The following is a 13,328-nucleotide window of genomic DNA, read 5'->3' as shown; positions in this document are numbered from 1 at the left end:
ACTGCAGCAGAGAGAGAGAGAATAAAACGTTCTGTTCTAGATTTTTTAATCCTGTCATTTTACACGAGACTTACATGTTACCCTGGTGCTTGGCACCATGGAACTAGATTTTCAAATGCGCTCATTCCCACGGACGGCCTAAATAAAAGCCAGAGTTCCAAAAAGACTGAGCACCCATAATGCTGAGCTCTTTTGAAAATGTGTCCATATATAAAAACCATAAAACCGAGGGATATGGTGGAAGGGTAGACGTGGCAGGTACCGCTGGTGGAGAATTTGTCACCAAAAGGGTTTGTGCCCCAACATTGTTGACTTGTCAAAATTATAATAATGGCTTTTTTAAAAAAAGGGTCAACGTGTGGAAATGGCCCTTTTGGACAGTGTGGAAAATAAATGTTTTCTGGAGGGGGAGGTTTCCTTTCAAATTTCACTTAAATTCTACTCAAAAGAAAAGGACAAAATGTCAAAAATCAAAACAAAAAGATTCAAAATTTTCAAATGAAATGAATGGACCTGAACGGATAACCTGCCCCCCAATGCCGCCCCCCCCCCCCAGTTCACAAACATTGTTGGGACTTGGGCTTTTTGGTTTCGCTTTGGGAAGAGAAAATGTTTCAAAAGCTGGGAAAACTGTATGGGATTGAAAACCCCCAGCCCTACTGGCAGGTAGATAACATTGGTGCAATGTTCGGGGTGCTAAATCAAGCAACTGAGAAGAAGTCAGGGAATTCCAGAAGGTAATGCCACTCCAGCAATGGTAACCCAGCGTTACAGTGTATTTTATAGTATGCGTTCAAAACAGAGCCGAATAATACACGAAGGGGCTCTATGTCTCAATGCTTTCCATGGGGTCACAGTGCAAGAACTTCCTCCCGTACAGCAAAGCTTGAACCAGGAGCTCTCTCCCTTTTAGGAGTATGAGAATAGTAGGATGGTGTCAATCGTTGACACAAGTGTTCGCCATCTCCCTGGGAGTCATGACATCCCCACCCCCCGCACCCCTCCCAGGTTGCGAGCCGCTGCATTATGTTATTTCTCTGATGCGCAAAAAATAAAGAAATAAAAGGAATAGAAAATACTACACGTGCCAGAACCCCAGCTGATGTAAACTGGTGTTGCACCACTGGCATCAATGGGCCACACCCCCCCACGGGTGTAAATCAGTGTAGCCCCGCTGAAATCAGTGGGTCACAACTTCAGCGGGGGAAAATTGGCGTAGCTTCCCTGAAGTCAGTGGAGCTACGGTGATTTGCACTAGCCGCCCATCTGGGCCCATAAGTGGAGAGTGGTTGAGATAATGTTGCTGAGACAGCCTTGAATGCCCTGAGTTTTGAGTGACAAGGCAGGTGAAGTAATGTATTACCTCACCCACCTTGCCTCGCTAATATCCTGGGACCCATACGGCTACAACTACACTGCATTTTGATCTCGCAGCTTGGTTACTCCATTTGGGATATTTTATATGTATTTAGGCTGAGATTTTCCACAGCTGCCATTAAAATCAATGGAAACCGGGTGCACATGTCCCCTAGCTTGCTTTGAAATAGTACAGTCTTCGTTTCTTTAGCAGGAACAAAGAAGGAGAAACTCGCCTGGCAATTGACGCTGCTTTGACACTTTGCTGGCTCTGTGGAACTCGAAAAACTCTCTTATCTGCTGCTATTCTCATTGCACAGCGTATAAACTCTGATGGGTTTTCCAGAAGAATTTGTAAACCCTTTAAACCAGGTGCTACACACATAGATCGGGGTGGCCAACCTGAGCCTGAGAAGGAGCCAGAATTTACCAATGTACATTGCCAAAGAGCCACAGTATCACGTCAGCAACCCCGCATCAGCTCCCTACGCCTCTCGCCCACCGGCAGCCCTGCCGATCAGTGCCCCCCCACTCCCTCCCCGCACCTCCCGATCAGCTGTTTCCTGGCGTGCAGGAGGCTCTGGCGGGGAGCGGGGAGAAGCAAGGGCATGGCAGGCTCGGGGGGGGGGTGGGAAGGGGTGTAGTGGAGGCAGGGCCAGGGGTTGAGCAGTGAGCATCCCTCGGCACACTGGAAAGTTGGCACCTGCAGCTCCAGCCCCGGAGTCGGGGCCTAGACAAGGAGCCGCATGTTAACTTCTGAAGAGCCCCAGGTTGGCCACCCCGATGCTTGAACTTGCATGGCGTTGACTAAGCACCTTCCTCTTCCATTGACTTTAATGGGAGTTGTGGCTGCTCAGCGTTTTACAGGGTTGGGCCATAACGAGCTATGCCTATGTGTTAAGTGCACCTGTATTGCATTGCCATACCTGTAAAATTAAGGAAATCGTCTATTGAGTGTGTTTAATAGGCCATTTTCAACTAGTCATGTCCCTGTTAAATTAAAACCATTACTCCGCCACGCAATCAGTCAAAGACACTAGTCCTTAATTAGGACAAACGCCTTTCCTAATTTTGCCATTCAAACTGCAGCCAGTTTTGCTGTAGCTTTGCCTAATTGGGATATTTTTAATCTCAAAAAACAACTGAAGACTTTTAATTGGCATTTTCTGGGATGTAGCTGGGGCGTCACCATGCAACAGAAAGCGAAAAAGGGGCTCATTTTGGAAGGCGGTGAATGCTTTGTGAAGACAAGGGGGTTGGAACTGAAATCGGTTTGCAACATTATTTATGGCAGCTGCTAGAATGCAACCTGCTGATATTTTATACTTGGGTGTAGTCAATTGTTACCAGTTCTCTTTGGCTCTTTTAATCTAGATTTTCAGTGCACATGATAAGGAGGTTTAGCAATGGAAAACCTCTTTCTCAGCTTTTTGCTCCAGGCTCCTCTTCCTGCAAGCCACCTGCTTTGCTTTTGGATTCACAGTGGATTCAGCTGGTAAATTGAAAAAATAATTAATCTGGGTTTTGTCCAGATTCATGCTAACATTCATGGGGGGCGGGGGGCAGTGTTTTTAGACAGTATGTGCATTCCAGCTAATTCAAGAAGTATATGATTCATGCCAAATCTGTTTATACAGGCAGAGTGATCTCACAAGCACATACCCCTGGGAAACCTCCAGTCCTATTGTTAACATGGCTAAGTATCTGCAGACTGTAATAATGGGATTGTGCAACAATTAGGGATGAGTCCTGAATGGTAGTGAACACCCTGATCTCCCACTAACTTGCAGTGGGGGGACACCTGTAGTCCCAGAAAGAGTTTGTGTTCTATATTGATGTGTGTTCATCTTTGTTTATCTGAAACCTATTGCGTGAAATATTATTTGAAAAATGAAATTAAATGCTAAATGTCTAATTTTTTTTTTTATGAGAGACAAGGCGGGTGAGGTAATATCTTTTATTGGACCAGTTTCTGTTGGTGGAAGAGACAAGGTTTTGAGCTATACAGAGCTCTTCTTCGGGTCTGGGAAAGGTAATCACAGCTAAATACAAGGTGGAGCAGACTGTTAAGTATAAGGAGTTAACATATGTTGCAAGAAACCATTCAAAACGAACTGGGCAATTAACAGCTCTGCAGTCATAGGGCAAAGAGTAAGGCAATGTCTACACTTGCCATTTAAAGCGCAAAAAGTCCCTTTTTTGTGCTAAAACCATGGGAGCGTCTACACTTGTTAACGACTTTTTTGCGGTGAAACTCAGAAGTTTCACCACAAAAAGAAAACCACCTTCACGAGAGGCATACAGCTCTTTCCGCTGTTCTTTTTGCGCTGTTGTGAAAGTGAAGATACGTTCTACCTGTGTAAACACCTTTTGGCCTTCGGAGGATATCCCACAGTTCCAAAAGTGACCACTCTGCCCAGCGTCTCCGCTGCTCTGACGCCAGGTAAAGGGATGTCCGCCCCTCCCCCTGTAAGCCCCAGGAAGTTTGAAACTCCCTTTTCCTTTGCTGGTAGATGTGGCGGGGAAAGCAGCCAGACAGCAGGGTTTTCTTTTTTAAAAATGCCACGAAAGAAACAAGGAAGTAATGGGGCGGCTGGGCTAGGAAGCAGTGCACCACGGGGCATTGAGCAGGGACCCAGAATGCCTTCCGCTCATCCCCTTCTTTCCACAAGACCTAGCAAGAGAGCTGCACTGTGGGGTAGCTGCCCTACAACCCTGCTCTTATCGGCGATGGAAGTGCTGCTGGTGCAAACACGCTCTGACGCCGGAGGAATTAAGTGAGTACACAAACCAGCACTTTTCTTTCACCGGTTTCCTGTCATCGATGAAACGTACAGTGCAAAAACGCTGCAAGTGTAGCCATACCCTTAGGCTAGAGCTACACTCCAGACCTTACAGAGCTCTCCCTCCGGCATAACTGAACCGCCCCTCGTGAGCCTGTTTTTTTTTTCACACCTGTGACTGACAAAAATTTTACTGACAAAAGTGCTAGACAAAAGCCTTTGTGGGTTACAAATTGTTGTAATGAGACATAAAACCAGGGTTTCTACTGAGTCCATCATTTTTGGTGTTTACCAGAATTATGAACATAAGAACATCCACACTGGGTCAGACCAATGGTCCACCAGCCCAGTATCCTGTCTTCCAACAGTGGCCAGTGCCAGGTGCCCCAGAGGGAATGAACAGAACAGGTGATCATCAAGTGAACCATCCCCTGTCGCCCATTCCCAGCTGCTGGCAAACAGAGGCTAGGGACAGCATCCTTGCCCATTCTGGCTAATAGCCATTGATGGACCGATCCTCCATGAACTTATCTAGTTCTTTTTTGAACCCTGAATTTCAGCTCCCAGGCTTGTCTTTTGAAGGTATTGGGCAGGCTTCCTTTGAGGACGAGGACTGAGAGGTCAGATATGGAGTGATCGCTTTGTGAAAAGTCGTCACCCACCAGTGACAGGGTGTTTTTGTCTTTTATCATTTTACTGTGTGAGTTCATTCGAGAGTGTAGCGACTGTCTCGTTCCACCCACATTGTCGTTGGGGCATTTGGTGCACTGGATGAGGTCCGTTTTTTGCACCTCTTATACTATAAAAGTGGACTTTTAAGTTAAGCAAGGGACAGATTCTGCAACCTTTACTCATGTGAGCAGCCCACTGGCGCCTATTCTTTTTACATTTACACATGATGCGCTTCTGGGCATGTGAACAAGTGCGCCTTTCAGAGGGAGATGCCTGTTTGATATTGAGTGAATCTCGTTGTAAGATAGGGTCTCCCCTCCCATTCCCCTGGCCTGTTCCAGCCTCTTTGTACCAGTCAGTTGCAGTCAGTGGAGTTACAGCCATGTAAAACTGGTGTGAGAGGAGAAGCAGGCTCCTTGAGTTCCAGGACGATTGCAGGACATGGTCCCAGAGCTGTTATTCCCTTAGCCCAGATCCCGAAAGCAGCTGTAGATCAAAGCACACAACAGAACTTTAGTGCACTGTAGCAGGGTCCATGTGGCCAGTTAGTGCATGGCAAGCTAGTGCGCTGTAGATTGACACCCCAATTTGCCATGCACTGAGTCTCCATGCAGACAAGCCCTCATATTGGTTGGTTATCTCATAGACTTGCCTTTGCACTAATATCACCAATGAGTATGCCAGGATAGCAATGCAGGTGGCTCAATCAGGCGTTGCAGCTCTGAGGCCCAGTCCTGCAAACCTTTACTCATCTGAGTAGACTTATTCATAGTCCCAGAAACCATGAGTAAGGGATAGTCCCATAAGTAAGAAAATGCAGGATCAAGCCCAAAGGATATTTGATTTGCAGACAATATTCTGGGCCGGATTCTCATCTGACTTGCACTGAGGGTCATCTGTTGCACCTGTGCAGATGTAACCCACTGGTGAGCCTGTTACAGATCCCCCTCTTTGCTTGATCCACACAGGATCAAGTTGGTGTTGGTCCTGCTTTGAGCAGGGGGTTGGATCAGCTGACCTCCTGAGGTCTCTTCCAACCCTGAGATTCTATGATTCTATGATATGAGTCTATCATCACAGCAGCTTGTGTGCGAAACAGCTCATCCTTTTAGCTCTGTAGGGTCCCCAGTGCTTCAGCAAAGACAGCGCCCATCACTTGATAGATATAGAATGATACCAGATCAGTTCTCTGTTCACTTATGCTGCTGACAGCGTATTGGTCCCTCATTGTAGTCACTTTGCACAACTGTGAATGACCACACAAACAGCACAACAGTGGAGAATCAAGACCTCAGGTTTAAATGGTTTCCTCCCCTGATGAGTGAAAAGTAAGGAGCCCGAAGTAGTTTGTGACTGCATCCAGTCCCCCTGTACCTATGCATCTGTCAACCACCTACTGAAATCCCATAGACTTCTTTGAAAATCACAGCCCTCGATACCAAGCTGCACTTCAAAACTCACTGGTTACCCCCTTTTACTTTTGCAACATGTCTTTCTAGCCAAAGAACATACTAGCTGGGGTGGAGACTATTGCAAAAGAAAACTCTTCTAACCAACTTAAAAGGAAATAAATGAAACTTTCCATTCAGCATTTACCATAGGGCGGGGATGGTGTGGCTGTCACTCATCAGAAAGGAATTCCAAGAAGAAGCCACAGACAAAAGGCAAAAGTAATGTGCAAGGAGCCGCAGCCACAGGTTTGGGGTGACTGATCATGACAATGCAGCCCCCACCCTAGACTGTTGTCGAAACATTGTGTTTCTTAGTAGCTGGCTGGAGAAATTTATTATGCACACACCACATGAACGAATCCACCTTTGAGAAGCAGATATCTGTTTTGCCATTGAGCTCATCTGGTCTTAGAGGTGAGGTTCTCCTCACCCTCCCCTGGCCTGCTCCAACCTTTGTGGCTACATCTACACTTGGAGCTAGGGGTGTGATTCCCCATTTGTGTACACATACGCCAGCTCTCATCAAGCTAGTGTGCCGAAGAAAGTAATGTAGCTGCGGTAGCAGGGAGCGGCCGCACAGGCTAGCCGCCCTGAGAGCAAACCCACCTGGATCCCTTGGGTACATACTCAGGCATCTAGCATACTTTTTTAGCCTGCTAGCTCAATGAGAACTAGAGCAAATATGTCTGTGCCAGCTGGGAATCTCACCCCTAGCTCCAAGTGTAGATGTAACCTTAGTCCCAAACTATCCATGCAAAGGGAGCAGAGACTGGCCCGATCCCACCGGCTGAGAATTCCTCTTACACAGGGGAAGTCTAAGTTGAAGCAGCGCTGGCCTGCTGGTTTCTCCACCACTTCTGTCTCTCAGCCCCAGCGGAGGGGTGAAACCAGAGCAGAGGCGCCGACTTCTGCTCACGCCGGTGTGTGCTTGACCCCCACTCGGCCCCTGACCCCACCCAGACTCCTCCCCTGCCCCGACCCCCATTCCAACGCCTTCCCCAAAGTCCCCGCCCTAACTCCGTCCGCTCCCTGCCCCTATTCAGACTCCTTCCCCAAATCTCTGCCGCAGCCCTGCCTCTTTCCCGCCTCCTTCCCTGAGCACGCCACGTTCCCACTCCTCCCACGTCCCTCCCGGAGCTTCCTATGCCACCAAACAGCTGAGTTTCCATTTCAGAAATGTCCAGCTGGAACATTGTGATGATGTAGAAATGTTTTTTCAAAAAAAATTTTAGCTGAGAAAATTCAGAGGAATGCAGAATGGAGGACTGGAAAGGACCTCCAGGAGCATTGAGCCCAGCCCCTTGCTATCGTAGAAAACCCTGTCACGAATCCCATTCATAAATGTATCATATTCTATCTTTAATTATTTGAATCCAATGCTTTTCTGTGAAAAGGTTTGGTTCCACCAGATCAGCATTTTTCTATAAAATATGTTTTGTCAAAAAATCCCTGACCACTTTGACTGGTAACCTTGGGGCCCCCATTCCCATCGCTAATATTCAACTAGTCTTTCATGGCTTCTCATTGGCTGGAGCAAGCACCTTTTGGGGATGGGCAATATTTTGGACCAACTACTTAGCATCAAGGACTATTCGAGTCCTTCCCCCTTTTTGTCATGGAGAAGAAATTTGTTATCTTAGCCATTGAGAATAGAGCAGGGTGACTGTCCCTGGAGCAGACTAAGATGAAAGAATTAGAACTGGTTGAAAATGTTCCATTTAAATATTTTTTGGATAGAAAATGCCTTTTCAATGTAATGGAAATTTCCACCAAAGCAAGTTCATGAGAACATAAGAACGGCCATACTGGGTCAGACCAATGGTCCATCTAACCCAGTATCTGTCTTCTAACAGTGGCCAGTGCCAGGTGCCCCAGAGGGAATGAACAAAACACTTGATGCCAGGTAATCATCAAGTGATCCATCCCCTGTCGCCCATTCCCAGCTTCTGGCAAACAGAGGCTAGGGACACCATCCCTGCCCATCCTGGCTAATAGCCATTGATGGACCCATCCTCCATGAACTTATCAAGTTCCTTTTTGAAGTTCAGTTTTCCTAGAAAAATTTCCAAAGCCGAACAATGTGGAGTTTGGGGGTTTTCAAAGAAAATGACAAAACGTTTCTAGTAAGCTTTGCTTCATTTAAACTTTTTTTTTTTTTTTCAGATTTGGCTGGAAAATTATTGTTTTATGTCCTCTCGAAAAACGTCATTTCCCAACCCAGCTTCTTTCAAAAGTGTCTTAAATGAAACAAAGTTTAATAGACATGCAAGAGAAGATCAAAGGAAAGATGACTGGTCTAAGGCAGCTCTCCGTCAGAGGCCACACCTAGGAATTTCATAGCGACAGCAGAGATGGGTCAATGGCTAAACTACTGACAGTTGCCATACAAGTGTGTGTGTCAGTCTTGCCTTCTGTTTCTTTGCATCACAGAAGCTCAGCGATCAAGTCTGTCTGTGAGACTCCACCCTTGCTCCAGGACAGATCATGCCTCCAAAATCCAGGTACGAATCCGTTCATCCAAGCATGGATCTTACCCCTCCTGCAGGGAAAGGGAGGTCAGACAATTTCACAGTACAACCTCCCTATGCCTCATGCCTTGAAGGGCGTTCTCCGTTGGGTCAGGGTTGCATGGATCGGAAGGGAGATGGAAGAGGGGTTGGGCTGGGTTTGGGCAGTGAGACACGCATTGCCCCCTCCTGCTTTCCCTGTAGCAATTAGAGAGAGAAGGGAATACAGCCTGGGGGGTTCCCTTTGACTGGGGAAGAGCCCTTTAAAGGTGGTAGGGACCTGGGCAGGGGCAATCATGGCAGGAGGCCAGGTCTCCAAGCCATCGGTACTGCCTAGGTGTGGGAGGGCTGTGTGACAAGCTCCTGAGCAGCTGGAGGATGCACATGACCTCAGAGGGGCATAGGACCAAAAAACCTCCTTCCCTGAAGGAACAAACTGGGATGAAATCCACCAGGGCGTTACCATGGAACAGGGCGATCCACTCCTTTGCTAGCATGTCCCCGCCCGCCAGCAGTACCCGGAGGCCACTCATGCTCTTAGATTGCTTTGAAGTGTAGGTGTGACTCGCTCTCTCCACGACATCTTCTCCTGAGGCAGCAATCTTCGCTGGCACTTAGCCTTCTGTGGGGTAACTTGCCTCTGTCTCTTTGCCCCTCTTCAGAACCACAGGTTTTATTCATGGCCACCATACTGCAGATCTGCAGTCTCAGTTCCTCCTTCGTAGATTTGTAATATTTCAGAGGCTCCTTTGAACCACCTCCGTTGATCTGCTCTAAGAATTATTTGCGGGGATTTCTCTGGCTTGGGTTATGCAGGAGGTCAGACTGGATGATCACAGGGACTTCTGGCCTTGGAATCTATGCATCTAGAAGCCTGTATAGCGATTAGCTGAGTGTTCCCATTATCCTAGTCTGTGTACAATGTATTAGACTCTACGGGCTTGATTCCCGGCTTCTGACTCCCAGTGACAACCAGAAAAATAACAGAATTAGAAATGATTCCTGGCTTGGTTCCCAGCTCTCTAAATCCTCCGGGGTTTTCCTGGTCTTGTTTGCAGGCTAGGGGGCTCTGCAGGGAAGCATGCAATCTGGGTCTCACTGCAGTTATCACACTCACTTCACACTTTTGTAAATCACTGCACAAGGAGCAAGACAATGAAGGATCAGGCTCTAAGCATCTAGAATTCAGCCCTAGGAGATTCTTGGCTGGGTTTGACCTGCATTTCAGCCGGAAGGAAACTCCTCTTGGGTCCACTTTTAAAAGGGGCTGTATTTCCTTAAGAGATCAAATGTGTCAATTACAGCTGAGCCCGTGGACTGTCCGTCACAGATCCAGTGGGTGTCACAGGGGGTGATTCTTGTGGGATCATTTGTTAACGCTCCTCTAGAACATCTCTGTAGAGTTTAGGGAACTGTTAATTCATCTCCAGAACCATGTTCTGTGGCTATTAGGGGCCATCAAAACCCGATGTCTTCACTATCCAGTTTAAGGTGGATTTGTTCTCTTAAGCCAGCTCTGCATAGGACTGAAGGCTCTAGAGGCAGGAATCTAAATACATCGTGGAGTACTGTTGCCTCCTTTCTATGAACAGGACTATTTAGCTGGGGGCGGGGTGAAAGCTCCCTGTGAATGGGGCCAGGGTTTGGGACGATAGGAGGGGAGTGAAGATAAGTTCTGAGGTTCAGTGGGCAGGAGGGAGGCAAGCAGGTCCTGGGGGTTCCTACCTGCATCCCAACACCTTTGGGCCCCATTGCACCTGCTCCAGACTCTCTGGGTCCCATTGTCACCTCCCCCAATCCCAGCACATGTGTGTTTACATGGGGAAGGAGCCTCCATGGTATTTCCACTAAGAGCCCCCCCTGCCTCAGTTTTGGTATCCCTGCTATTTAGCGGTGGGTTGAAGAAGCAAAAAGCTACATGGGAATCGTTCTGTGTGTAAGCTGAGGTTTCCAAAGACACCTAAAGGCTATTAAGCATCCAGCTTCCATTGGAGGCCCCTTTAGAAATTCCCCACCTTAATTGATCAGGGGTGCCGACAGGACTAAGAGATCTGGTTCCAACTTAAGGCAGACCATATGCTCTTGCAACACTTAGTTCATCAATAGTCTAACATCTCTTCATTTCTCCTGGAAGGAGGGTAATTCTCTTCTTCCGCTTAACAAAACAAAGCCCTAGAAACCATGCTGCTGGAAAGCACCCTGCCATTGCAATGTAAACAATACCTAGTGGAGTTGGAATTTCCCCTTGGTCTGTCCCACAGCCAAGTTGTTGGCTATGGTGTCTGATCACAGACAACAGGGTTGAATTACCCTCCATGGATCATTTATACAGTTATGTTCATGAAATATGGACAGTGTTTCCTTCCTAACAAACATTTCTAATTCTGTTGCTTCTCTGGTTGTCACTGGGAGTCAGATTGCAGAGCTGTTGTACTGGCTCAGCCTGGTACTCAGACTGGGTGGGTCTCATTCGCACCATTAAAAGGAGGAGTGTGTTTCTGGGGTAAGAGAGATCTAGAGGGAAGAGCAGAGCGAAAGCTTGAGAAGCCACCACTAGAGGGCGCTTGGGGACAAAGAGACATTTGTGAAGCCATGTTGTAGGTTTTTAAGCTGAGATTTCTGGCCACCTGAGGGATCTGGATAGGAATCCAGTTTCTCTAAGACCAGTTGAAAATCTCAGCCTTCAGTAAAAATAAAGTTAAACTCCAGAAAGGTAAGGGGTGGGTTGTACCCATTGTGAAGGACCAGCCACAGTACCCATTGCATGTGTCTGCTAGGGTAGGGCCAGTTTGGGGATGTCACCTGTTCCCACTGTATTCCACAAATTCTTATTCTGAACGCACTGAGTTTCATTGGTGTATTTCAGCATTTCCACAGTTAAATAAGGATTGGGGGGGGGGGGAGAGAAAGGTGTTATAATGGTTTAGACACTGCCAATAAACACTGAGGCATGAAACCTTGCTAAACATTTGGTGCCTGCTATCCGCCCCACTCCTCTTTGTCCACTTCTTCAAATGTGTGCAGCTTCAGGGGAAAAGGAGGATTTTTTCTGGTTAATATCCTGGCCTGAAATTCAGCAGGCCTGAGCTCATAGAATTATAGCAGATTAGGGCTGGAAGAGACCTCAGGAGGTCATCTAGTCCAACCCCCTGCTCAAAGCAGGACCAACACCCACTAAATCATCCCAGCCAGGGCTTTGTCAAGCCGGGCCTTAAAAACCTCTAAGGATGGAGATTCCACCACCTCCCTAGCTAACCCATTCCAGTGCTTCACCACCCTCCTAGTGAAATAGTGTTTCCTAATATTCAACCTTGACCTCCCCCACTGCAATTTGAGACCATTGCTTCTTGTTCTGTCATCTGCCACCACTGAGAACAGCCAAGCTCCATCCTCTTTGGAACCCCCCTTCAGGTAATTGAAGGCTGCTATCAAATCCCCCCTCACTCTTCTCTTCTGCAGACTAAATAAGCCCAGTTCCCTCAGCCTCTCCTCATAAGTCATGTGCCCCAGCCCCCTGATCATTTTCATTGTCCTCCGCTGGGCTCTCTCCAATTTGTCCACATCCTTTCTGTAGTGGGGGGGACCAAAACTGGATGCAATACTCCAGGTGTGGCCTCACCAGTGACGAATAGAGGGGAATAATCACTTCCCTCGATCTGCTGGCAACGCTCCTACTATGGAGACCTGCTCTCAATTGGGATCCTCTTGATGCTATGATAATACACCTCAGAATATTTTGGGGAGGGAAAAAAAGGAAAACGACAGTTTAAAAATGACACATGCTGTTTATTGGACATACGGTACCATACGCCCGAAAGTCAAGGGGCGGTAGCCATGAGGACAAAGAATTAGAAATCGGTGCTTCAGTTTATACACCAAAAAAGCAATCACCTTTTCCTCCGGATCACACGTGAAAATGACAGCGCTGAAGATAGTTTTTGGTTGCAAGGAGGACACCCGCATCTTAGAACGCATGTTGGGGCACAGATCTTACCGTATTATAGTGTCATGTAACTATTTTCTTTGGCTAGAACAGACGGATTGTAATTTCGTGAGGCTGCCGCTACAAATTTTCTTTTTACTGTGAATTAAATGAACACGCCCAAACAGGAAAGGGATTTCAGGCAACATATATCTAGGCACGTTTGCACAGCATGAAAATGGAAATCCCCCTTCCCGTCAGCTGTGAGTGATGGATTTAACTGGGCGTGGTGATCAGACAGGTCCTGATTCAGCAAAGTGCTTCAGCTCATCTTTAAGTTCACGATTCCCATGGGAATTAATGATAAAGCACGTGCCGAATCAGGAATACGGTCTGGCCTCTGTGCTGGTCAGAACCCCACATGTGAAACAGATTGCAACCCAATGCTTTGGCCAACAACCTTCCTGATTTCCATGGTAAGATCCTGGCTGAACCCAATCCACGGGGAAAAGGTGAAAGGACATGAGTGAGGGGCTTAGCTCAGCTATTTACACAATGGATTTCTAAGGGCTGCACTTGCTTTCAGTAGTTAGGAAACGTGTTTTCATTCATGCAGGGATCGCTGGGGGCCTCGTCT

Source organism: Eretmochelys imbricata, chromosome 20 (genome assembly GCF_965152235.1).
Source record: "Eretmochelys imbricata isolate rEreImb1 chromosome 20, rEreImb1.hap1, whole genome shotgun sequence".
NCBI classification, from domain to species: Eukaryota; Metazoa; Chordata; order Testudines; family Cheloniidae; genus Eretmochelys; species Eretmochelys imbricata.
Note: the sequence above shows the minus strand (reverse complement) of the source record.